Source organism: Orcinus orca, chromosome 3 (assembly GCF_937001465.1).
Source record: "Orcinus orca chromosome 3, mOrcOrc1.1, whole genome shotgun sequence".
In the NCBI taxonomy this organism is placed as follows: domain Eukaryota; kingdom Metazoa; phylum Chordata; class Mammalia; order Artiodactyla; family Delphinidae; genus Orcinus; species Orcinus orca.
This window is the reverse complement of record NC_064561.1, coordinates 130,472,994-130,498,817: the sequence shown is the minus strand read 5'-3', so window position 1 is coordinate 130,498,817 and position 25,824 is coordinate 130,472,994. Positions and strand designations below refer to the sequence as shown.

General features: G+C 41.4%; 1 long non-coding RNA gene across 1 annotated transcript in view; it reads right to left on the bottom strand.

The window, feature by feature from the left end:
• LOC117201675 (uncharacterized) overlaps positions 1–25,824 on the bottom strand; it is a 282,833-nt gene that overhangs the window by 233,368 nt on the left and 23,641 nt on the right. Inside the window, exon 2 of the long non-coding RNA XR_004483740.2 lies at positions 3,752–3,883. This is a non-coding gene — a long non-coding RNA (uncharacterized LOC117201675). The remainder of the gene's footprint in view (positions 1–3,751; positions 3,884–25,824) is intronic.

Genomic DNA, 25,824 nt, shown 5'->3' with positions numbered 1-25,824 from the left:
CAGAATTTCTAGACGTCAGACCCAAATCACTAGCCGCCATGGGGGAGGTGTGCTCAGTGACCCGGCCGTGCTCAAAGGGCCTGGAGCAGAGCCGGCTACGTGACGTGGTGGTTAAGAGGATGGGCTTGAGAACGGGCCAGCTTGAGTGTAAAGGCCAGCTCTGCCACTTTTCAATTTTATGACCTTCTCAAAGCGTTTGACTCCCCAAGTCCCCTCCATCTCATTGATGACATGACTTTCCTCCTTTCCTCATTGCGTGGCTGTAAGTATTAAATATGGTTATGAGGGAAAACCTCAGTGTCCTCGCCCTACTTAAACTTCCAAGGGTTCCCCATAGTTTTTTGGGTAAAGAATCTCCTCACCGTGGACTGCAAGGCCCGGCAACGGAGGGACCCCGTCACCTCAGCCACCTTCCCTTTCTCCTCCCCACCACTCTCTCCACTCCGGCCATGCAAGCCTCCTTTAAGTTCTCTGCTTTCTCTCCTGCTTCAAGGCCTACCCGTTTACTTTTGTCTCTGCCTTGGAACACTTTCCCTTCCCCCCTCCTTTAACCAGTTAACCGTTATCTATTCATTCTGCAGATCTCAACTCAGAGTATCTTGGGCGGTAGTTAGCAGCACAGGCTCTGAGGACTACTTGTCACATTCAAAACCCCAACTCCACCACTTACTATCTGTGTGACTTTTGCCCATCTAAGAGTCAGCTTACTTCCTACAAAATGGGCATGAACACCAGCACCTACCTCATACCACTGTTGTAAGGGGCACAGGAATTAATACACACGACAGACAGTCTCAGCGCACAGCCTGGTCTACGGGGAGCACTGGAAAACTGCTCTTGCCGTATTCCCCAAAGCCCTCCCTTCCATGTCACTTGTCAAGGTAACAATTTTATGTTTGTGTGATTATTTCAATATGCCCATCTCTTCACTAGAATGGAAGCTCCATGGGGGCAGGAACTTTCCAGTGTTTAGTCCACAGTATAGATTCAGTTCCTAGCAGAACAGACACCCAAACATTTGCTTGAGGAATAAATGAATGGAAATGCTGAGCACAGTGCCTGGCACCTAGCGGGACCTCGATAAATACTAGCTTTTCAGTAGCAACCCACTGATAATGCCAACTGATAATTGAAAAAAACTAATAATCACTTTGCCCAGAGGTTCTCAACTGGGAGTCATTTTGCCCCCCAGGGAAGACTGGCAATGCCTGGACCGGGCGGGGAGAGAAGCATGCGGGTGCTACTGGGATCTAGTGTGAAGAGGCCAGGGAGGCTGCTATACATCCTACAATGCACAGGGCAGCTTTCGCATGACAGAGAGTCATCCAGCACAAAAACGGCAACAGGACTAAGGTTGAGAAACTCTGAATTATGCCTTGTCATTTTTCACCGATTGCTTAATTCACCCGTTGAGTTATAGCAGGCAAATCCAGCTTAAGGGAATCATTCTTGCCTTTCATTCTGTCCATTTCTATAGGTATAGAGCCATCTTTGCCTCCCCCTCGGTCCCCAGACTCTCTTGGCCTAATGGAGCAGTCTCATTTCTTCTCACCCCTGTGCCCGGTGAGAACCTGAAATTTGGGCACGTGGGTGCGGCTGAAGAAAAACACAGACTCCAAGACGTCTCCCAGTTTGTTCCCTCTTTTCCCTCATACACATATTCCTACTTTCAGCAGAGCTTTCAGTAGAAGCCAAATGTGAGTACCGCTACTCGGCTTTTAGGACAGAGCTCTGTTTCGAATGTCATGCTTCAAGAAAGTTCATGTAGCCAAAAAGTAGGGCAGGGGCCACCATGTTTGATCTCTCATATCTAATACAGAGGTCACTCTAAGATACAAGAGAATTTGCTCCAACCATAAGCCCTGGGCTCAAAAGTATCAAATATAAATTCACAGGGATGAATTATAGGATCTGAGAAAAAGTAGGATAATGGAACAAAGTTGTTCTGAAGTGGCAATCCCGGTAATATAAAATGCACCAATACACACACATGCTAGAGGTTAATACAAATTTTAAAACTCAACATTCAGTCGACCGCGTAAAATGACATGTTGACAATGGTTAAAAGTATGTCAAACAGAAATTACAAGTGTTGGCAAGGGTGTGGAGAAATTGCACACTGTTGGCTGGAAGGCGTAATGGTTCAGCCACGGTGGAAACCAGTTTGGCTGTCTGTTCCTCAAAAACTTAAACAAAGAGTCACCCTATATCCCAGCAATTATATTAATACCAGTATAAACTAGGCATAGAACCAAAAGAATTGAAAACAGAGGAACAAGAAAATGGAGGTATATATTCACAGCAGCACTATTCACGACCCCAAAATGTTGAAGTAACCCAAATATCCACCAACAGATAAATGGAGAAATAAATGGTGGTATATCCTTACAATGGAATATTATTCAGCCATACACAGGAAAAAGTACTGATACTTGCTACAGCATGGATGAACCTACAAAAATCGTATGCAAAATAAAGTCACATAGTATATGATTCTGTTTATATACAATTCTAGAATAGGTAAGTCCATATAGACAGAATGTGGATTAGTTGTTTCTAGGCACTGGAGAAAAGGGGAAATGCAGAGAAATGCAGGAAAACTGCTAATGGGTAAGAGGTTTTATCTATTAATACAGAATATCATCTCCTTTAAATTAAGGCGGAAACATTTTGGAACTAGACGGACGTGATTACACAACACTGTGAATGTTCTAAATGCCACTGAATTGTTCACTTTAAAAATGGTTGATTTTATGTTATGTAAATTTCATCTCAATAAATTCTCTTTTAAAGCATGCTAAAATCGCACAAACTTGACAGACACTGAAAAAGAGAACACCTCAAAATGGAAATAGATGCAGTAGCCTGGGGGACTGTATGTAATCTATTTTTGCAGTCTTGATATCACTTTGTTTTTTTCAAAGTAATACGTATTGGCTATAAAAACTTTAGAAAATATATAAAAGTACCACAAAGAATATATAAGGCTCTATGGATAATATTTCCAGTTTTTCAAAATATATATTCTTTAATGTCAATGTCAAATTAACTTTGCAATTAAAAAAAAAACCAAGACCCTGTGCATTAAGTAATATAAACCTACACAGTTGAACATTTATTTCTGCCAGAGCTTTTATTATAAGCTTGTTTCTTTCTGTGGGCAGAGGCTGGGCTGGGGGACCGAGGGTTGCCAGGGAAGCAGGTAAGTCTGTGACATTTTGGCTAGGGCCTCTCTTCTATCCTTCCATCCATCTCAGACCAGTGTGTCTGGCCCTTACCAGGCTGGCAAATTCTGTTCTCTGTGGGACAGAAAGCTTCCTTCTCCACATCTGAGCCACTGACCCTCCAAGAAAGAGACTGGTATTTCTACTCCTTTTCCTGCAGAGCCTCCTTCCTGCCCACAGCAAGAGGTCTCCATAACTTATTGTACTAGTAAGCTCTGAGAATAGGGAGATGGGGGCTTAGTATCCTTGACTTCATGAAAAAGACCGTTACCTCCAAAATATTTGCAAATGACGGTGAACCGTATGTCTCACTTTCCATCCTACTAAACCTTTTGAGCATAAACATGAATAAAATGAGAAAGAAACAAAAAGAGAAGCAGAAGTTTGGAGCTTGGCTCAGCATAAAGTGAATTAACAATAATCAAAGGTCCATGTTATAACCACACTGCAGTGGTAACTGTCTCCATGAAAAGACACCACCCCAATTCACAGACCCAGAGGTTTTGGTTTTGAATGTTCACTCTTACCTTCATCTATCAGTGGCCTCTCTCTCAATCCAATTTTATCATCAAAGCTTCAGATCCAACATCCGTCCTCTTCTTGCAACACTTGTTCCTCCTGTTCTTACAGCAAAACTGCCCTTCCCGAGTCACTTCCTCCTGACGAAAAAGACCAGATGTCAAAGGTGTGCAAGTATCCTCAAGAGATTTCCTCCCCACAGAAACTGATAGGACCGAAAGAGCACTAGTTCACCAAAACATGGTAAAGGAAATAAAAAGATAATTGCCAGAAATATCAACATTGACAAAAAAGGGCAGAGAATTTTCCAAGTATGGAGTTGCCTCTCTGGCATGGGAAGTCTATCCCACAGCTGATGGAAGGTCCTGATTCTTCTCCGTTTCCCCAGGGAACTTAGCATTAATGGTTTTCCCAAAAACAGCTGCTTGAGGAAACATCACCACAAGCAGAGAGAAGAAGCCTAGCCAACTGGCCTTGTCTCTGCTCCTTGCTGTGCATGAGGCAGAGACATACAGAACCTACAGCAGTAACACAGAGTAACGTAAATCAAGAGAAATAAAGGAGAGACTAGTCAAACGCTCAGTGTCCTCTTGTTCTGTCTTGTCATGATGCACAGACGTGAGAAATCATAGATGCTTAAGAAAGAAGTGAATTATGCTCATCAGATACCAGCAAAACACTTCACATGTCTGTACATTGTATGGTTTCTATCTCGACCCAAAACCCACCCTGATCAGGAATTTGGAAGCACTTGCCTAGAACGGGTCCTGATTTTACTCTGGGCTGTACAGAACTGCCTACGGGATCTAAGTGAAGACTCTGCAGAGACAGAGTTTCAGGTATCCAAAAAGGTACACTTCCATATAAACCAAAGTGGCCACCAGATGTGAGGCACTCATGCCTCAAGCTATGAGAAAGTGGAAAAGTCTAAATGCCCCCATGAGCCATTTGGTTATCATTGAGTTTCTCCTGGGACATTCTGTACTGCCTGTAAATATGATCAAATCCAATTCTAGGTAGCTTCTGGAACAAGGCAAGTGGTCAGGATTTATTCAGGCCAACATCTGGAAACGTGCATGTTCCAGTTAACTCTGTGAAAAAGCGAAGTCATATCCTGGAACTGTCCCCACCCACCCCCACCCCCCGCCCCTCCTCTACCAGCCTAAAAACCTCCACGGCACAATATGTCTCTAAGATGCCTTAAGATAGCATCACAAAATTGGACAATAGCTGGCAGGAATCATCTCCCAGACTTGCCAGACTTGGTATTTTTTAGGGTAGAAAGCATCTAATGGCCACGAGTACTTCATTTAGTGTTTTTCTAATGCATTGCAAGAAGTTCACTCTCTAGCACTGAACTCTGCCAGGGAACCCATCTCAACCTCCCATCCCACCTCTAGAGAATTTTCATCCAAATATCTTACTAAGCTTGTCCCAAATGCTCAGTATTTGCAGAGTACTTTGCAATAATTTAGTAGCCTTCTCTCAAGACACACCTAGAGAAAGGAGATTTCCCACACACTATCAACATTTACTTTGCAGCGGGAGACCCTGGAGTCTCTAGGGAGGTTTACAGCTAGTGGCCAAGATCTTTTTGGAGTCACAAAGAAGGGGCAGCTGATTCCACTGGGAAGGGGACCAGTGACTGCAAGGTCTTCCCTTTTGGCTGGTGATAGTTTGTTTCCCATTGAAGTTACTCCTTGGAAGCCTTCTTAGACAAAGGTCTATCTTGAAGTATTTTAAGGTGTTGTTTATCGGGAAGAAGTTACATATTAATTAGCTAATACTGTAATATTGGTTCATATGTTAGTATTGATAAATTTTCATGTATCTGGACAACGTGGTTATCACCCACGTGAGAACAGGTCCTACAATGATGAGACCTAGGACAGGTAAGTTTGGAAAAGGAAGCTAAAAAGGAAGAGGAGAATTATCCACAGTAGGAGGTGGTCTAGGACCAGAATACAGGAAACAGTAGGAGGGGGTAGCGATGCGGGCGGGAGAGAGGAAATGAGGGCACTAGACACTTGGCTGGTTTGAGATGCAGCAGGAGGAGCAGAGGAAATGAAAACCAGACTTTGCTGAATTGACAAATCTGCCTGAGCCAGCGCTGCGCTTACCAGCACACAGGGAGGAGACCCCAGGGAAGGGGGATGTGACTGGTCTTTGATACCCTGCCCTCATTGGCACCACTGCTAAGGGAACAATAAGCTCTCAGAGAGCTGTGAGATCGGGTGGAGTGTCAGGAACAGAGCAGGAGCAGGGGAAAGAGGTAGGAAAGGATCAGAAGTTCTCCAGGCTGGGAAGATGGAGTGGGTCAGAGGCCCTGGAATTTCCCATTGGGTGACCATGCCCGGGTCCATCTCCTGGGAAGGTGGGCATGCCAGAACAGTTCACGCCACGGCCAGGCATCTGGGAGTGCCTCCCGAGCCCATCTGGGATCTCTGATCTCCTAGCAAAGAGTGTGTGAGGAAGGACCACACCACACGCCTATCCTGATTCTGGTGTGGAAATGTGCTCATCAGCTCCATGATCCTCTTCCCTTTTCTCATCCTCTCCCCCCATATCTCCTGCATGCTCCCTCTAGGACTACCAAGACAAAATTGTTAAGAGATGCGGTTTACTTCTTTGATAAAATGTAATTATTGAGTGGTACTGATTGATAAATCTTACCTAAAAAATTAAAAAGAAATTTAAGTTGCCTGTGGATTCCCCTCTACATACAAACACTCTTCACATTTTAGCTTCACAACCTTCTGTGGTCTCACCCTCACTTCCTGGGATTCCCAACCCTTGATGCTGGTATCTGGCTGCTTTCAATTCTATCAGGATTCACCCCAAGGGACAGGCCTCACGTTCCTGGCCTTTTCTGACAATTCTTCCTGATAATCTTTCTTACCATCAAAATGTACCTGACCTACCTTCCATTCCCTGAGAGCTTCCATTCCCTGAGAGCTATTCTGATATACTAACCTATGCCAAGAGAAAACACATGCCTTATGGTTTTTTGAGAAATTCTAATGAGAGAAATTAATATATACAGGTAAAGTATTAATATTTTGTTATTATAAGTACATTAGTCCTTATAGGTAACAAACTGACATTTCAGGAGGGACTGAGAGAAATCTCATCTAAACCAGTGGCCCTGTTTGGGGGAATTTCAGGCATCAGGCATGCTGGTCTGGGGGAGGGGAAGACAGGGAGAGGCTGCAGCTTTGACTCTGACATTTTATAAGCCGGCTGCCCACTCCTCATGTGCTCGCTGCCCATCCTATGGCCAGTTCACGTTTTGCTTCATTCAGTTGAATCTAGGGGAAAAAAATCAAACCTTAGATTGATCTATAGTTAATAATATTAAGTGTTTGAGGGACACAAGAGCATCAATGTACAGTTAGTTCCCAATTATGGAAAACAGATGCCTTAGGGCCAAATATCTTTTAAATCTTCTGCAGTTGGCAAGGAACCATTAGGGACTCACTCCCCTAGACAGGGCCAGAATTGCTTCCATTCAGGGGAGTCTGTCAATTTCCAGCTCTGTGATATGGGACGAGATATTCAGCCTCTTTGAGCCTTAGGTGCTTCGTCTATAAAATGGGGATAAATCCACCTATCTCACCAGGTTGTAAGGATTCAATGTAACAGTTATGTAGTATCTGCAAAGCACGTAACTCAAGGTTTGTCATACAGGAAACAAGTGAAAAGAGTAGCAGGCATAGCAGCTACTCCCAGGCATTTTAAGAGCGGAAATATTCAGCCTTCAAAAGGTCCCCAAAGGTAGCTGTATGATCTACAGATTAGCCAAAAGACTTGGAAACCAGTTGGGTTTGGGAGTTTCACATTGCCCTTTGAGACAGTTGGCAAACCCATGAAGTGTCTCAACCTCAAGGACAGGAATTTCTGCCCTAGAGACAGACATGACCTGTCTAACCAGAGATAGAGCGGAGGGCCTGGCCAAGCCCTGCAAGACTTCTCCCTCCCACCAAGCCAAGGGTATACCCACTCCCTCTCCTTTTCCTGACCTCACCCTTTTCCACCCACCTACTCCCCACCCCCCTCCCGGCCTAATCTCAACTCCAGGAGTGCTCTTTGCTTTTAAAATGCCTTGCCCAGCTTAATCAGTAACCAGCTGCCCTCCACTGCCAGTTAGTAGCCTGCCCTGACATGAGTTCCTTCTCCTGCCAGCCAGCAGATGTGACTTTTTTAGGAACATTCAATTCCCAGTCTGCGCCCTTTCTGCTAATGACAGCCTCTCTCTCTCTCTCTGAAGGTTACCTGTCGCCAGCCAGCATTCTTGCTCATGAATGCAAAGTAAAGTGTGTGCTTGCCCTGACCTTGGAAAAGCACATCATTCTATATACGAGTTCTAAAAAAGAACATTTGACATTTGCTGTCTTATTTGTGTCAGGACTGAGAAAAGTCCCGCGTGGCAGGATACTCTCTTAGGTTCAGGGATGTGGTTTGTGAATGGCACTTGTCAACTAAACCTTGCAATGATACTCAGCAGGCATGATGTGGAGAAAATGTTAATGAAATCTTGCCTAACTGCCGGAACACATTTGAATAGAATCAAAGTCATATGTGAGATTTTTTTCTCTTATACTAAGTCTTTCCTGCATATATTAACCTTTTGCCAGTTTTTTTTAAAAAGCACAAAACTAGGATGATTCAATCATTCTTCAAACACGTATTGAGTACCCATTATGTATCAGACCCTGTACTGCGCACTGGGACAAAAAATTAAATGAGGCATAGACTATTTTAGGCAAATTATTATTCAAGATTTTATGCTGAGAACCCAACTTCTTGGTTTGCTAAAAACAAAGCAAAAAGACAACATGCATTTCTGGACCTTCGAGTCATTTGGAACTAGGCAAAGGGAAAGGCAGGGCTCTTAGAAAGAGCAAATAGACTGCAAGCAACCAGAATGGATGAGATGATCTCGGACAGATTGGGATGATCTTTCAGAAGGAGAGTATCCTGACTTGCTGTTGTTTATGAAATAGTCTTTCAAGCAAGAAGGGCCTGCAATGGCCACGCTAGGCTCGCCCTCCTTGACCAGTCTCTGCCCTGCAGCCTGATGCCACTGAGAGTGAAATCCAGTTGAGCCCTGCTTTCCTGATAGTGGTGCAAGGCACCATTTAGCAGAAGCTTCCTGATGCAGAACTTTTAGAGAATTCAAGGACTCACTCTGTCATCATCATCAGAAGTGCATGTTTCCACTGCTGAGTCAGAAGAACTAAATTGGAGCAGGACCAGAAACAAATGATGAGTCAAATGAAAGCTGTAGCTGCAGAGCAAATGCCCCTGGTGCTAAGATTGCTGGGCCACGGTGTGGGGTACCTCTACAAATCCCTAGGGCCCATTCATTCATGCCACAAATGGTTATGGAACATCTCCCATGCTTCTAGAGCTGTCCTAGGTGCTGGGGACAGAGCAGTGAACCAGACAGACAAGGCCCCATCCTCATGAAGCTTATATTGTAGTGGAGAAAGACAATACAAGAATAGTTTATAAGGCTGAAGAACAAAAATTAAAAGATGAGCTAAAGAGTAACTTATGGAAGGTACTTATATTGGTCCAGATTTTATTGCAGACAACAGAATCCACTCTTGCTAATTTAAACAGAAAGGCATTCTATACAGGGAATTTAGTGATTATAAAACTGTTAAAAGGGCTGGAAGAGTAGGCTCTAGACTGACCTCTCAAGAACAGTCCTCAGCCTCTGCATAATCTGTCATAAGAAACTGCTGTATTAGGAAGGTGCTATATCCCTACTGACTGCAGAACTATTCCAGGCCCCAATGCAATTAAAACAGCTGCTGCAGAGCCACAGAATCAGAAAGCCGCCCTTTGTTGCTACACATTGTAGCCAAAGCTACAACTGCTTGCTCCAGAGTCACACCACGGCCACCACAGTCCATGCCAACAAAATGACGCTTGGTCCCCTCAAAATGGAGACCCTGTGAACCACAAAATTGGTGCCTTGCACTTTGTTCCTGGAAACAAAATCATTTCTAGGATCCAAGCTCCAAGAAAGTTTGGGAAACGTGAATTTCAGTTCTGCAGTCTCAGCATAGGAGAAGAGAGTTTGAATGGATGTTAAACTACCCAATCCATAGTAACTATCACACCATTTTGGAAGGATATTCAAGGAATGCCTCTGGGGGAGGTGGCATTTAAGCTAAGACCATGTAAAGAACTGAGGAAGAAACTTTCCAGGCATAGGAAAAAAAAACAAACAAACAAGGGTAACAACTCCAGGAATAGTGATTGAGGGCAATAAAGAACCTGGAGGCGTTAGGAGAAGCAGGGCTTAGGAGATCATAGTAAGGACTTGGATTTTATTCAGAGTACTGGAAAACCATACAGAGTTTTATGAAGGGGATCAGCATACCCTGATTTGTATTTTTAAAAGAAAATTCTGAAAGAATGAAATAATGCCATTTGCAGCAACATGGATGGACCTAGAGATCATCATACTAAATGAAGTAAGTCAGACAGAGAAAGACAAATACTATATGATATCACTTATATGTGGAATCTAAAATATGACACAAATGAACTTATCTACGAAACCGAAACAGACTCACAGACACAGAGAACAGACTTGTGGTTGCCAAGGGGGCGGAGTGGGGGATGGGGAGGGATGGATTGGGAATCTGGGATTAGCAGATGCAAACTATTATATATGGAATGGATAAACAACAAGGTCCTACCGTATAGCACAGGGAGCTACATTCGATAACCTGTGATAAACCATAATGGAAAAGAATATGAAAAAGAAGACATATATGTATAACTGAATCACTCTGCTGTACACCAGAAACTAACACAACATTGTAAATGAACTATACTCCAATTAAATATATATATATATTTTTTTAAAGGGGGAATTCCCTGGCAGTCCTGTGGTTAGGACACTGCACTTTCATTGCAGAGGGCCCAAGTTCGATCCCTGGTCAGGAACTAAGATCCCACAGCTGTGCCGCACTGCCAAAAAAATACAAAAGGAAGGAAGGAAGGAAGGAAGGAAGGAAGGAAGGGAGGGAGGGAGGGAGGGAGGGAGGGAGGGAGGGAGGGAGGAAAGAAAGGAAAGGAAAGGAAAGGAAAGGAAAGGAAAGCAAAGGAAAGGAAAGGAAAGGAAAGGAAAGGAAAGGAAAGAAAAAGAAATATGGGCTCAAGGTGGAAAATGGATTGTAGATAAGCAAGAATTGAGCCAAGGAAACAAGACAGAACATTCTTGAGGATTAGAGATGATGGCGGTTGGGGTGAGGACATTGACCACAGAGATGAAGTTGACACATTCGATGTGTATTTTGTAGGGAGAACCACAGGAATTCAGAAGGAAATAGATGTGAGGAATAACAAAACAGGAAGCATTAGGGATTGTTCCTATGTTTCTAATCTAAACAAAGCGTGGATAATATTACATTTACTGGGTTGAAGAACAATAGGGAGGACATTCAATGAGTCTCCAACTTACCAAAACACCAAGTCCTTGATGTTAAAAAAAAAAAAAAAAAAATCAGTCACGTAGACAGGCTGGAAGTGGACTCAACCAGAAAGCCTCACGTTTTGCTAATCTCATTCTTCAGCAAACTCAAGAGTATTCTTATGGTTCTGGTGTAGTGGGTCTTAAAATATTCTGACACAGGTGGGATCCACATTCAGACTGGGATAAAGGATTGCATGGTAAGAGAAATGTGGAGCAGTGCAGAATAGTTTGGAGAGTTGGCATCTAATAGCCGTGAGAAACAAAACTCATAAAGTATAAAGTCATTTGAAGGTGAGAGGCTGAGCTCTGAAAAGCCACATGAATTTTGGACTGTGGCAATTCGAAGCCCCATGTTTCCACGTTGGCACAGCAAAATAATCCTCAGCTCACCTACTTTCACATCTCTCTCCTCCTCACCTCTCTCTATTCACTTCCACCATCACAACACTTGCTAGAATTAGAAGAAAATGCTTCCTGGGATTTATGAACCAACAGTTCAATGATAAAATGATGCCAAAAGCAAAAATGTAGATTATTATCTCTTTATAAACAGAAATACTATTAGTAATCAGCCTGGGAGTCACCTAGAAGAACGAACTCAAAAGCCACTGCTCTAGACTACACTATCGTCTCTTTGACAAATAAATAAACCAACAAGAATTTAAAAGTCTAAGCAAGAGACAGAAAGGGAGGCCATGCCTCTGCCGTGCCTCTCTTTAGCAATCAGAGCTCTTAGAATAGCTCTGTTGCTGGAGCAGAAGCAAATAATCTTTTGCTCTCCCTAAGCATTAAATCTTCCACATGTCTTTAGCACTCTCCATGGGCATACTGGTGCCAAAGCAGAAAAAGATTTAATTTCATGTTGCTAGGTTCTCACTTTTCTGTGGTTAATAAAGAGGCAGGTGCAGTCAGCTAGGCTGTTAAAAAAAAAAAAAAAAAAAAAGGAGAGAGTGAAGATTGTTTATCTGACCAACTTCAAATCTTGCTAAACCACAGTATAAGACAACTCATAACTTGTTCCCAGCTCCCGTATCTCAAGCGCTTTCAAGGGAAGAGCTTCTGAAGGTATTTCACACTTACAAATGAAATTATTTTACCAACATAGGGCACTCTGAGCTCTGCATGTAAGAATTTTTGAGCCCTTCTCCTACCCCTCTCGATATAAAAGATGTAAGTATGTAATATACTAAGCCCAAGAGTAAAGTTGCTAGCTGTTAAACTGATGAGTTGTGGGTTGTGAAGATGCATACCCAGTGTTCTCAAGAGTTAAAGCTGAAGTCAGAGCAATCTATCCCCTGATAAAGGGAAGTTGGTCTGTACAAAAAGGAAGATTGATTCTTCTAAAGGATGGTGTTTAATAAAATAACTGGTTAGTAACTAACTGGTTGACTGAATTTGGCCAGTTTCCTTGTATTGGAGCCATCAATTTGGGCTCAGTTTCCATCTTTAGTCCAATCTCTGGCCGTGTTGGGATTTTTGTTAAGTGCTTACACCGAAGGGTAGGGAAGAGAAAGCAGAAGGGGCACGAGCCACAGTTTGTCATTTTGTCACCTAATAGGAAAATGTATTCATGTGTAACTTTTCTTTAGAATCTCTTGGTTCTGAGCAGATGGTAGATATTTACTTAATACATGTCTCTTGAATATGTCAATGAATCATGGTACCCATCTGGTGTAGGCAAATTCTACACTGGGGATTGTGGTTGCCTCTGTAACATACATTCCACTTCCCTCTTTTGGAGAAAAAGCAATGATGTCTGAGGGAATGACCTCATTTAAAGAGACAGGCCTGGCTGCCTGTGAGGAATCTCAACCCACTTTCCAGAGATTGGCTAAGAAATGGTCCTGTGACCCTTGATTCTGGCCAGTGAGAAGGGAAGGAGGTTTCCAGGAATGTTCTTCTTTGTTTTTGAGGGAGAGCAATAGGAAGCTGGTTTTCTCTCCCTCACTGTATGTGAATAAGGAGGCTTCTAGCCCCAAATGCTGCTGGCAGCCACTTTGCGAACACAAGGAAAACCAACCCAAGAATGAAGCCAAATTTTAAGACACAATAAAGAGATGGAGAGAACCTGACCCTCTGATGACACTTTTTGAGTTACTGAATCAATCAAACATAAAGCCCCCTCTATTTCCAAACTGCCTTCTATAAGACCTAATAAATAGCCTTGTTGTTTAAGCCCATTTGAGTTTGGTAATCTGTTACTTGCAAATGTATTCGAATGATGTGAAGACTGACACCATTTGCAAAAAGAGATTTTTTAAAAGTATTATTTCAAATACCCAGCTTACCTCTCTTTGAAATAGATAATCAATAATTAACTTTTGTATTACATAAATGTCCCTAACAGTTCCTTCTCACTATAAAGCTGATTTTAAGAATTGAAAGTCTACAAAGACAATAGGAAATCGGGGCTGATAGCATTTAGCTCCTCCAGAAATTATGTTCTCATTCATGTAAGTGTTTTACAGCAAATCTTGTACTTAAAGTGCAGTTTTTGGTTCTTACAATTTGGCGATATTTAGATGTCTTCTTCTTTTATACTTTATTTATTCTTGGGAATCTCATACCAAAATCAATACAGAAGTAACTTAAGGCATGTTGTAAAATGGGGAGGAAAGCCACACCCAGCCATGTCCACCTGCTCTGTAATTAATTACCCCTTCTTCCACACATCCGGTGAAACACCCATTCTCTGAGTATCGGGTATGAAAGTGACTGTCCATCACAGGATAGCATAGCCTCTAAGAGCATGAACTCAGATCTTGACTCTGCTAGTTATTAGCTGTGTGCTTTTGAGTGAAATACTTAATCTCTATAAACCTCCATTTATCTTCTGTAAATGAAGATAATAATTGTATTTAGTTCATACCACTATGATGTGGATTATATAAGATAATGGGTGTGAAGCACTGAGCACAGTGCCTGGCATGTAGAAAGTGCTCTAGAAACGTCATTAATATTCAGTTTGTGGTGCAAGTGATCAATGGATCTTACCTGCAGGGGAGATGTGGGCATTTTAAAAATGCAGCTTAATAAACCAAATTATTATCTAACAGAGTGGGGTTTAGGAGAGAGCTGCCTGGGGAGAACAGGCAGAGTGGGATATTCCTCTCCTTCTTAACACTGATCTCCTATCTCCCCACATGGAATTAGTCTGGATCCCTCTTCCCTCCTCCATCATCATAACACTTAAGAATTAACTCTGGGCTTCCCTGGTGGCGCAGTGGTTGAGAGTCCGCCTGCCAATGCAGGGGACACGGGTTTGTGCCCTGGTCCGGGAAGATCCCACATGTCGCGGAGCGGCTGGGCCTGTGAGCCATGGCCGCTGAGCCTGCGCGTACGGAGCCTGTGCTCCGCAATGGGAGACACCAAAACAGTGAGAGGCCCGTGTATCGCAAAAAAAAAAAAAAAAGAATTAACTCTGATTCCTTCACATGGAGCTCAGTGAAATAAAATGATGTAACACAGCAGGATGATAATACCATAGATTGTTATAAATACACTCAATATTGTGTTTTTTAAAAAATCTAGAATATAGAGAATGAATAAACAAAGGAATTAAAAACTAATATAGCCTGCTGATAGTGGCTCATTTACAAGAAAATCAAGAAACTGCTTGAAGGGTTAGGTAAACAGAGTACTTGCAGGGGTCAAGGGGATCTACCCCCACCAGCTGAGGGTGACCTTGAGCAAATCACAGGATCCCACTAGACGTGAATATCCTCATCTATCAAATGAAAGGCTTGGACGTGAGCCAGCATTTTACACCATGTGCTTCCTACAGCCTGGTCAGGGACTGGCAGGGGTATGAGTGAGAGGGGAGGGATGGAGAGGGGGAAGCAGGAGCACAAAGGACCATTCTTTGGGGTCCCCTCATTTTCTCTAACCAGAGCAGTTTCATGGTCACCTGCTTTATATACTCTGTTGCAAGAAAACATTTGAACACGCACACACAAAAGATGAACTCCGCAGTCTCTAAAGTCCCTTCCAACGCTGACTTGCCAAGGTTTCCCTCCTCATGGCTGTGATCGCCAACCTTCCCAGCACAGCCCAATCTTTCCATTTCCACTAAACAGACAGGGGATGTTGTCAGCTGTGCTGCCTCCATGCTCCTTCCCTAACAGGAAGGCCTGGAATGTCACAGCTTCACAGCTTCTTTGACCAGGACACCTCGAGCAACAAGCCCACAAGAGATGCGAGGATGCAGGGGGTGACATGAATGGTAGGAAGCCTGATCCTGACAGCAGAGACAGAGAGACCTTGGACTAGGTCCTGTACAAGTTGCTAAATCTCCTTCAAAGCTCCTGATCTCTGAGGTTTTCCCTGAACCAACATTCTTTTCCCCATCCCATCCTCAAAGTCCCCAGAGAAGACAGACTAAAGAGATCCCATCTGATTACTCTCAGTACACTTGATTTTTTGGGGATCATCTAACTATCCTCTTTCAGGGTCCCTGTAGAGTCTGAGATAGAGTTTATCAGGCTAAATTCCATGAAAGTTGGGCTTCACTGGTCAGAAACAAAGATTTATAACTCTAATTTTAATCAAATCACAATAATAGATTTTCCTTAGACAATCCATTTATTTAAACTTCTTAATTTTTTCATTAAATTCTGTAGTGCAAACATACCAAAAAGTAGAAAATAAAACAATGAACATTCATGTACTCAACACTCAGTTTTGTCAAAGCTTAAAAGTTTGCCTTATAATTTTAGAGCTTTAGAGTTTTTAAGGGGAAAAAAAAATATTGCAGATAGGATGAAAGCCCCCTCCTCAATCCCATTCTTCTCCTTCTCACACTCCCCTCTACAAAAGGAATTACCATCTTTAATTTGGTGTTTTTCACTTTCATTCATGTTTTCATAATATTTCATAAAATATTATAAAATATATGTAATATATGTATAATATGTATAATGCATGTAATATGGAACATTAAATATATGCAGTGTATGTAACATGTAACATTACATGTATGTAATCTGTGCAGTTACATTGAACTACATACATATAATGTGTGTATATTCAAAAAGAATATATAGCATTATACTATAAATATTCTGCAACTTGGTTTTGGGTTTGGTGTTTTCTTGGTTCAAGATTTTACTTTTAAGTTTCATCCACATTGAGACACGTGATTCTAGATCACTTTAACTTCAGTATAATATGTCTTTGTATGAAGATACTTCAACTTATCCATTCACCAGTGAATGGAAGTTAAAGCTGTTTCCAATTTCCATCCATTACAAATAATACTAAATTGAGCATTCTTATCCACATGTGAAAAAAATTTCCCTAGCGTAGCAGAGGATTGCTGGGGTGAAAATTAAGTTCACTCCAAATTTTACTTGATGTTCTAAATTGCTTTCCAAAGTGGTTGTTCCAATGTACACTCCCACTTTACACCCCCACTAGCAGAGTATGAATATTTTCTTGCGCCACATCCTCATCAACACTTGGAACTGGCAAATTTCTCAGTTTTTGTAAAACTGATGGATGTGAAAAAGTATTTCATTATGGTTTCATGAATTTTTCCCAGGTCACTGAGGAAAGTGAACAGCTTTTCAAAAGCATATTGGCCATTCATGGTTCATCTTCTCTGAATTGCCTGTTCTTATCCTTCACCTATTGATACGTTGACTTGTCTTTTCCTTATTGCTTTTTGGGGAGTTCTTTAAGTATTCCAGATATTATTTCTCTATCAGTTACATATATTGCAAATATCTTCTCTCATGTCATGACTTGTCATTTATTTAAGTTGTCTTTGCCGTACAAAACTTTTGAAGGCGTCAAAGTCATCAGTATTTTCCTTTATGATATGTGGTTTTCAGGACAAGGCTCAAATAAGACGTGTTTGAGAAGTCTTTTCCTACCTCAAAGTCATAAAGATTTCTGTATATTTTCTTGTAAAACTTTTAAAGTTTTACAATTCATACACATTCAATCTACTTGGAATCAAAGTTTTATACATGGACTAAAACAGTTATAATTTTATCTTTTCCTATAGAAATAATCAGTTGTTTTAACACCATTTTTAAAAAATCTGTTTTCCCACTAATTTACAAAGCTACTACAATCATGTATTAAGTATTTATTCAAACAAGGGTAAAATCTTTATTAGATTGTGCTAGTCTATATTCCAAAGCACTAACTTCCTATTTTGATTATTTTAATTTTTAATAAATCTGGTTATCCAGTAAGGCAAGTCCTCTTGCCTTGTTCTGACTTTAAACTTGTTTTGGCTATTCTTGGCCCTTTGTTTTTTCATATTTTAGAATAAAAATCAATTTTAGAATAATATTGTCAAATTTTTAAAAGCTATTGGGATTTTGAATTTTATATTCATTTGAGCATTAACATCTTCAAAATACTGAATCTTGCCATTCATAAACATGATATATCTATTTATTTAAGTCTACTTTAATGTCTTTCAATAAAGTTACCATTTTTTCTTAAGACGTCGTAAAAGTTGGTTAGATTTATTCCCAGACACCTTAGAATTTTTGTTGTTCTTTTAAAAGGTGTCATTATATTTTCTAACTCTGAAAATTCCCTACATCTGTGGCCAGTGTTTAGGGATCTTCGTAGTGAATGCTGTGATGTGCCACTTAGATCTCCCTTTAAGACTGAAGGGCTTAGTTGCCTTCAGTGGGAAGTGCTACTGGCAAACACCCCACAGCTGGTGGTCCTCTCTAGAAAGTGCCTTACCTAAGGTCACGTCTCTTTTCTGTGGAATCCCCATGCAAAGACTGATGGTCAGGGAATAAGAACTCATCCCCCTCTTATCAGCTGGGACAACTTTGAAGGGCCATTCCAGTTCTACCAAGGTCTTTCCTACCAAGGTCTTTCCTACCAAGGTCTTTCCTACCAAGGTCTTCATTGAGACTACATCCCAGCTCATCTTCTCCTCGATTCAGTCCTGCTTCTTTCTCGTCCTGTCCACAGGTATCTACCTCAAGAGCATGCTTCCTGCAGGCTAATCTCTGTCTCAGAGTCTGCTTCCTGGGGAACCCAACCTGAAACAGGCCATGAGAGCAGATGCTAAAGTGGGATTTGGGAATTGGGTCATCCTCTGCATGACTGACGATGAGGACCCATCACTGGCAAAAGGTAGAGGTATAGTTGTTAAAACTTCCATCAGTGGTAAACTGAGAGGGTATTCTGGTGAAAGAGAGTGCACAAGAGAATGTAATTTATCAGGCATTTGAGATATAAGGGGCAAATAATAACAAGAATAGTGGAAATGGGTGGCTATAGCTAAGAGTCATTAATCCTCTGAAAAAGAGAAAGACAAACAGAAATTGTCAGTTAAAAACTAAATGTGAAAGCCAAAGGGTCTTCATAGCATCATATACATCAAGTGGCTCTCACATCATGCGGCCTGAGGGAAGAGTGAAGAAATGCTAAGGACCAGGCCTAGGACTTACTCACAAGGGAAGCAGAGCTCCAAAGAAGATGAAGCTCTCAGTTCATGCAGGTCGGCTATGTAAGTTCAGAGCCTGGGCTGGGAAAGAGTGAATCCTGTCACAGGAATGAGGACGCCTGGGTTTATGAAACTCTGTAATCTCCTGGCACCCTCTGAACTTGCAGAAGTGGCCCACCCCTCCCTGTTCAGGTCTAGTTCTTTCCCCCTCACTTGTACATATTGAAGAGGCCTCTCTCCTGCAGGACATCATGCCTCCCCCTTGGGACCTTCCCCCCCCCTCCCCTCCTGGCAACAAGGACAATAACTAAGGTTAACCCAGTCCAGGACATGCTGATCCTGATTAAGAAGAAAAGAGAACAAAAAGGAGCTACAGGACCTAGAAAACATGTCCCAGCGAGAGCCTAGAGAGTATGCACTGGACTGGATCCTGAGGACGCTGGCTCAAGGGAAGCAGAAGATAAAGTTGAAGGGAGTGTTTAGGGCACTGTGACAGGACATGGGATTTAACAGGGGTCCAGTTAAGGACCTGGGAGATTGTGCAAACACCCTGCTAGGACGGCTCCCAGAAGCATGAAAAAGTGATGCCCCAGGGGTTCGCAAACTACAGTCTGCTGGCCAAATCCAGCCTGTGCCTTATTTTTGTACAGCCCGCAAGCTAAGAATGTCTTTTCCATTTTTAAAGGGTTATAAAAAATAAACAAAGATATGCAAACAAGGCTGTTTGTGGCCCACAAAGCCTAAAATATTTACTTTCTGACCCTTTATAGAAAAAGTTTGTTTCACCCTAGCCCTCACTAAGTGAAGGGAGAATGCCAAGGAAGAAAGCAGAAGAAATACTCAGATAAGTAGGCCTACAAGAGTGGACTTACAGGGTCAAACTGAAAAATCCATAGGATGACGATGCTCCACGGGAGGGCCCAAACAATAAAGAATGTGCTGGTGAGAGGGGCACCGGCCTCCCTAAGCTCAGTGGTGGCTCCCGTCTGCAGGCCAGGAATGACAGTCAGAGGCCCTTACAGAGCCTGGCTCACTGAGAGCAATGATGACACTAGGACCCTGAAATAACAGAGGCCAGATGGCAGCACTTAATTGTTAGAAGCCGAGGAGATGCAATTATCATAATGAGTGGCAGGTTCAGAGAGGCAGGGGTATTAACTCTGATTACCAGGAGGAGGTAGGGTTGCTGTTTCATAATGTAGGCAGGGAAGAATATATTTGGCATTTAAGTGACGCACCTGGGTGCCTCTTGGTAGTTTCTTGCTCAGTTTTGATGGTCCCTGGACAGTTGCAGCAACCTTGGCTTAAGAAGGGCATCAGTGACCAGGGTGTCAGACCTCTCAGCAATGAGGATCTGGGTCACCCACCAGGTAAGCCACTGAGACTAGTACAGGTGCTAGCTAAGAGGGGGGAGGGGGACAGATCTGGCACGCCAAGTAAAGCAGGGATCGATGAGTATCGTATGTGGCCCCAAGAGCAGCTACAACAAGGGGAGCTATATAGTTCATCCCCCTCATCTTCCTCTTACAAGTGTCCCCCAAGGAAAAGGCTCCCACAGGAATCCTGAAGAGATGGCTCCCAGAACTTAGGTGAATAAGTAGATCCCAGTGCCACCCACATCCCCTTCAGGACTAAAGAATTTATCCCCTGAGGTGCAGGAAGTAATGCCAACAGTTAGACCTCCTCTCTCAGCCCTCTTCAAGAAGTGTCTTGGTGGGAAGCAGCAGGCAAGCCCAGAGCCACTCCCCTTCCCGCAGCACCCCACCCCTCAAAAGTGGTCAACTTGGGGATGGAAAGGCAGGGCTTCCTCATCCCAACTTGGGACGATTCTGCAGGGACTTGCCAGCTTCAGATCTTCCCATGGGGTTGTCTGGGCCCTCCTTTAGGACCGCATTGCAGCTCAACTTCTCCCTTTGCACAGTCACACCCTTTCTTTCCATAGGTGTTGATATCAAGAGCACAACCTAACAACCTCTCTGCAGGCTAATCTCTGCTCAGAGTCAGCTTCCCTGAAGCTCAACTGCCAAAACTCTTTTATCCAACCCTTGAATTACTTGACAGCTTCTCTTGGATATGTAAGTACACTGTCTAATAAACAAGAAAAACTGTCCACCTGAAACTAACACAACACTGTTAATCAACTCTACTCCAATACAAAAATTTTAAAAAGAAAGAAAAATAAAGGCAAACACTTATAAAACATAAATTTAAAAAAGAGAAAGGTTTTTCTTCCTTTCCAGTCTTTACAGCTTCCATTTCTTTTTCTTGTCTGCCATCACGGACCAGAATCTCCAGTACATTGATAAATAGACACTGTGATGACAAGCATTCTTGTCTTATCCCCCTCTGAAGGTAATATCATAGTGTATAATATTTACTCTAAAATTTTGGTAGGTATGCTTTATCAAATGCTTCTTTTCCATTTTACTAAAAATCTGTTGTCATGAAAATATATTGAATTTTCAAGTGCCTTTTCTGCTTCAATTTAAATGATTATATTTCTTCTTTAGCTAATGTTACATTAAAAGGGGTTCTATTGTTAAACCTCTTTACATTAGTACTTAGTAAGCCCTACTTGGTTTACACACACACACGCGCACACAAATACGCATATATAAAACTCATAAAGATACAGTTGGATACTGACTTGTAAATATTTTATTTATGATTTTTGGTCCTATGTGTATTAGTGATTATTGGCCTCCAAACTTCCTTTTTCATGTTGACTTTTTCTGTTTTTAGTACTGATCAAACTTTGATTTTCTACCAAAGTTACACTAGTTTCATAAAATGGCATTCACTCTTTTTATTATCTGGAACATGTGTATAAGATTGGATGTTTGATAGAACACACCTGTAAATGAGAAGTTTGGAATGTTTGTGGGTGTATCCTCATGCACATGTATATGTGTAGATTTTTTTCAAAAAACTGAATTTTGTTAATGACTACAACTACTTGTCTGTTTCTTCTTGAGTCAGTTTTGGTAAATTTCTATTTTTCTATGAAACAGTCTACTTCATCAAAGTTTTAAACTTTATGGGTATTTGGTTAGCCACAGTATACTCTTTTTATTTTTTAATATCTACTAAATCTTACCATGTTTCCTTATTCATTCCTAAAAAATTTTATTTGTGCTTTCCCTCTTTCCTGCCCAGGTTATGAACAAATTGAGAAATCCAATAAAGGAGTAACTTTATTACTGATAAAGTTTAGGTGGGAGGTTGTATCTTAATATGAGAGCCAGAATTTGACTGACTGACTGACTGACTGACTAAGCAGAATACCCTGAAAGGGCTGCCCGGGTAAAGTCTATGACACGAGGGAGCAGAGGGAAACATATGCTTTCTCCAGATGCATTTGCCCGGAAAGAAGGGCAGAGCTGAGGTCAGTAAGCTCAGCTTATTCCTCTCAAATGTACTAATTAGGTAAATCATCCTACCTTCCTAGGGACAGAATGCATAAAGGAGAACAAGGTCAGTTCTTAGATTTTGTTGAACTTTCCTAGTTTTTAGCATTCGATTTTTTTTTCTTAACATCTTTATTGGAGTATAATTGCTTTACAATGGTGTGTTAGTTTCTGCTTTATAACAAAGTGAATCAGCTATACATATACATATATCCCCATATCTCCTCCCTCTTGTGTCTCCCTTCCACCCTCCCTATCCCATCCCTCTAGGTGGTCACAAAGCACAGAGCTGATCTCCCTGTGCTATGCGGCTGCTTCCCACTAGCTAGCTATTTTACATTTGGTAGTATATATAAGTCCATAGCATTCGATTTTATTAGTTTATGTTCCCCGTCTCATATTTTCCTTCCTTTTAATTCTTGTGAGTTATTCTGTTCTGTTACTAGATTCTTAATTCATTAAATCCTGATTTTCTTCACTTACAATGGAAGCAGTTAAGGCTGCCAATTACACTCTAAGTAGCATTTTAGCTCTATCACACTACTTTTATCTGTGACATTTTCATTATTGTTTAATTATAAATTTTGTCTCCATTGTTATTCATTATTTATCTAGTAATAAAGTTATTTTTAATTTCCAAAAATATTGGGGTTTTAAAATTTCTACCTATTGTTTTCTCATTTAATCCCACTGTGGTCAGAGAACTTGTTGTATATATGATTTTTTGGTATTTACCGTATTTACCAAGACTTTCTCTGTAAAGGTACATGAGTTTTTTTTAAATGCCCCATGAGTCCTTGAAAAGAATTTGTATTTTCCTAGCATACTGTTTCCTTTTTCCTTATTTAAGGATCATCTTTACCTCTAAGAGATAAACACTACTTTGTATGATTTTAATTTAGCTATATCAGCTTTCTGGTTTTTAAAATTTATTTTATTATTTATTTATTGGCTGCGTTGGGTCTTTGTTGCTGTGCACAGGCTTTCTCTAGTTGTGGCGAGTGGGGGCTACTCTTTATTGCGGTGCATGGGCTTCTCATTGCAGTGGCTTTCTTGTTGCGGAGCATGGGCTCCAGGCACATGGGCTTCAGTAGTTGCAGCGGGCAGGATCTAGAGCATGCAGGCTTCAGTAGTTGTGGCACTTGGGCTCAGCAGTTGTGGTTCGTGGGCTCTAGAGCACAAGCTCAGTAGTTGCAGGGCATGGGCTTAGTTGTTCTGCGGCATGTGGGATCTCCCCAGACCAGGGTTCGAACCCGTGTCCCCTGAATTGGCAGGTGGATTCTTAACCACAGCACCACCAGGGAAGTCCCTATAAGCTTTCTTTTGATTAAAATATGACTGGTGTATCTTTTGTCATGGTTTCACTTTTAACTTTGGGGTCTCTATGTAATAGATATGTCTCTGTCTTTTGTTTTGCTTTTCTTTTCAATTCAATATGATAACCCTGATCTTTTAACAGGAGAGTTAGTCCATTTACATTTGTTGTAACTACAGACTTCTTTTTTTTTTTTGCGGTACGCGGGCCTCTCACTGCTGTGGCCTCTCCCATTGCGGAGCACAGGCTCCGGATGCGCAGGCGCAGCGGCCATGGCTCACGGGCCCAGCCACTCTGCGGCATGTGGGATCCTCCCGGACCGGGGCATGAATCCGTGTCCCCTGCATCGGCAGGCAGACTCTCAACCACTGCGCCACCAGGGAAGCCCCACTACCGACATATTTGAATAGATTACTACCATTTTATTTTGTGTTTCCTATTTACTCTAAGTTATATTTATCTCCTATTTTGGGTTCTAATGCATTAAATGAATTTTCTTTATTTTTTTTTGCCCCTTCTCTCCTTGTTTGGAAGTTATATATTTTTTCTTCTTCTTCTTCTTTTTTTTTTTTTTAGTGGTTATTCTGAAGTTTTAATGTGCATACCTACCTTAACAAAGTTTATGTTTAATCTATATCACTATCTTCCTCCTAAACAATACAAGAACTTAGAATACTTTAAATCCAATCAGTGCCTTCCTGTCTGGCGTATTACTTGTGTACAGCTTTTAATTTTCCTTCTCTTTTTACCTCTAAATCATGCCATTGTTGACACTGTTATTTTGTAGAGTCAATACTAATTTAGATTTATCTCATGTTTACTAACTTATGTGTTCATCATTCCTTCTTGCTTCTCACTCTTCATTTCTGAATTTAATATGTTACTGAATAATTTGATGTTCAGCCAAATGATCATTCAAAAATGGGGGTGTAATTACAAAATTTTATCTTTACCCTTTAGCCAATTAGTTCCCTTTGGAAGAATATATTCTGAGGATTACCAGAGTGAGGAGGGGAACACTATTTAGGGAATCACGTTGGGTGAATAGGAGGATTTAGGAAAGAGGGAAAGAAAGAGGGCATTTTATCCACCAGGGCTAAAAAAGGAGTAAGATTCTTATAATCCACTTGTTTTCTACAGTGTCCTGAGCATTAGCAAGATACTGCTTGAAAAACAAGAAAATAGTTTCCATGGACCTATGCCTGTTGGAAATATTATTCTTCTTTTTGCTCTTGAAAAGTCTGTTGTCAGTTCTTATAAATAATATACTGTTTCTTTTTTACTGTTTTTAAGACTTCCTCTTTGTCTTTTGAGTTCTTAGATTTCATTTCAGTAAGTCTAGTGTATTTTGGCTGCTCCGGGTCTTAGTTGCGGCATGCGGGACCTTTAGTTGCAGCATGAAGGCTCTTATTTGCAGCATGCATGTGGATCTAGTTGCCCAACCAGGGATTGAACCCAGGCCCCCTCCATTGGGAGCATGGAGTCTTACCCTGGACTACCAGGGAAGTCCCAACTCTGGAAAATTCTTAGTCATTATCTCTTCAAGAATTGCTTTTCCCCTCACATGTAAAAGAATGAAATTAGAACACTCCCTAACACCATACACAAAAATAAACTCAAAATGGATTAAAGATCTAAATATAAGACCAGACACTATAAAACTCTTAGAGGAAAACATACGAAGAACACTCTTTGATACAAATCACAGCAAGATCTTTTTTGACCCATCTCCTAGAGTAATGGAAATAAAAACAAAAATAAACAAATGGGACCTAATGAAACAAAAGCTTTTGCACAGCAAAGGAAGCTATAAACAGGACAAAAAGACAACCCTCAGAATGGGAGAAAAATATTTGCAAACGAATCAATAGACAAAGGATTAATCTCCAAAATATATAAACAGCTCATGCAGCTCAATATTAAGAAAACAAATAACCCAATCAAAACATGGGCAGAAGACCTAAATAGACATTTCTCCTAAGAAGGCATACAGACGGCCAAGAAGCACATGAAAAGCTGCTCAACATCACTAATTATTAGAGAAATGCACATCAAAACTACAATGAGGTATCACCTCACACTGGTCAGAATGGCCATCAGCAGAAAATCTACAAACAACAAATGCTGGAGAGGGTGTGGAGAAAAGGAAACCCTCTTGCACTATTGGTGGGAATGTAAATTGATACAGCCACTATGGAGAACAGTATGGATGTTCCTTAAAAAACTAAAAGTAGAACTACCATATGACCCAGCAATCTCACTACTGGGCATATACCCAGAGAAAACCATATTTCAAAAAGATGCATGCACCCCAGTGTTCACTGCAGCACTATTTTCAATAGCCAGGTCATGGAAGCAACCTAAATGCCCAATGACAGAGGAATGGATAAGGAAGATGTGGTACATATATACAATGGAATATTACTCGGCCATAAAAAGGA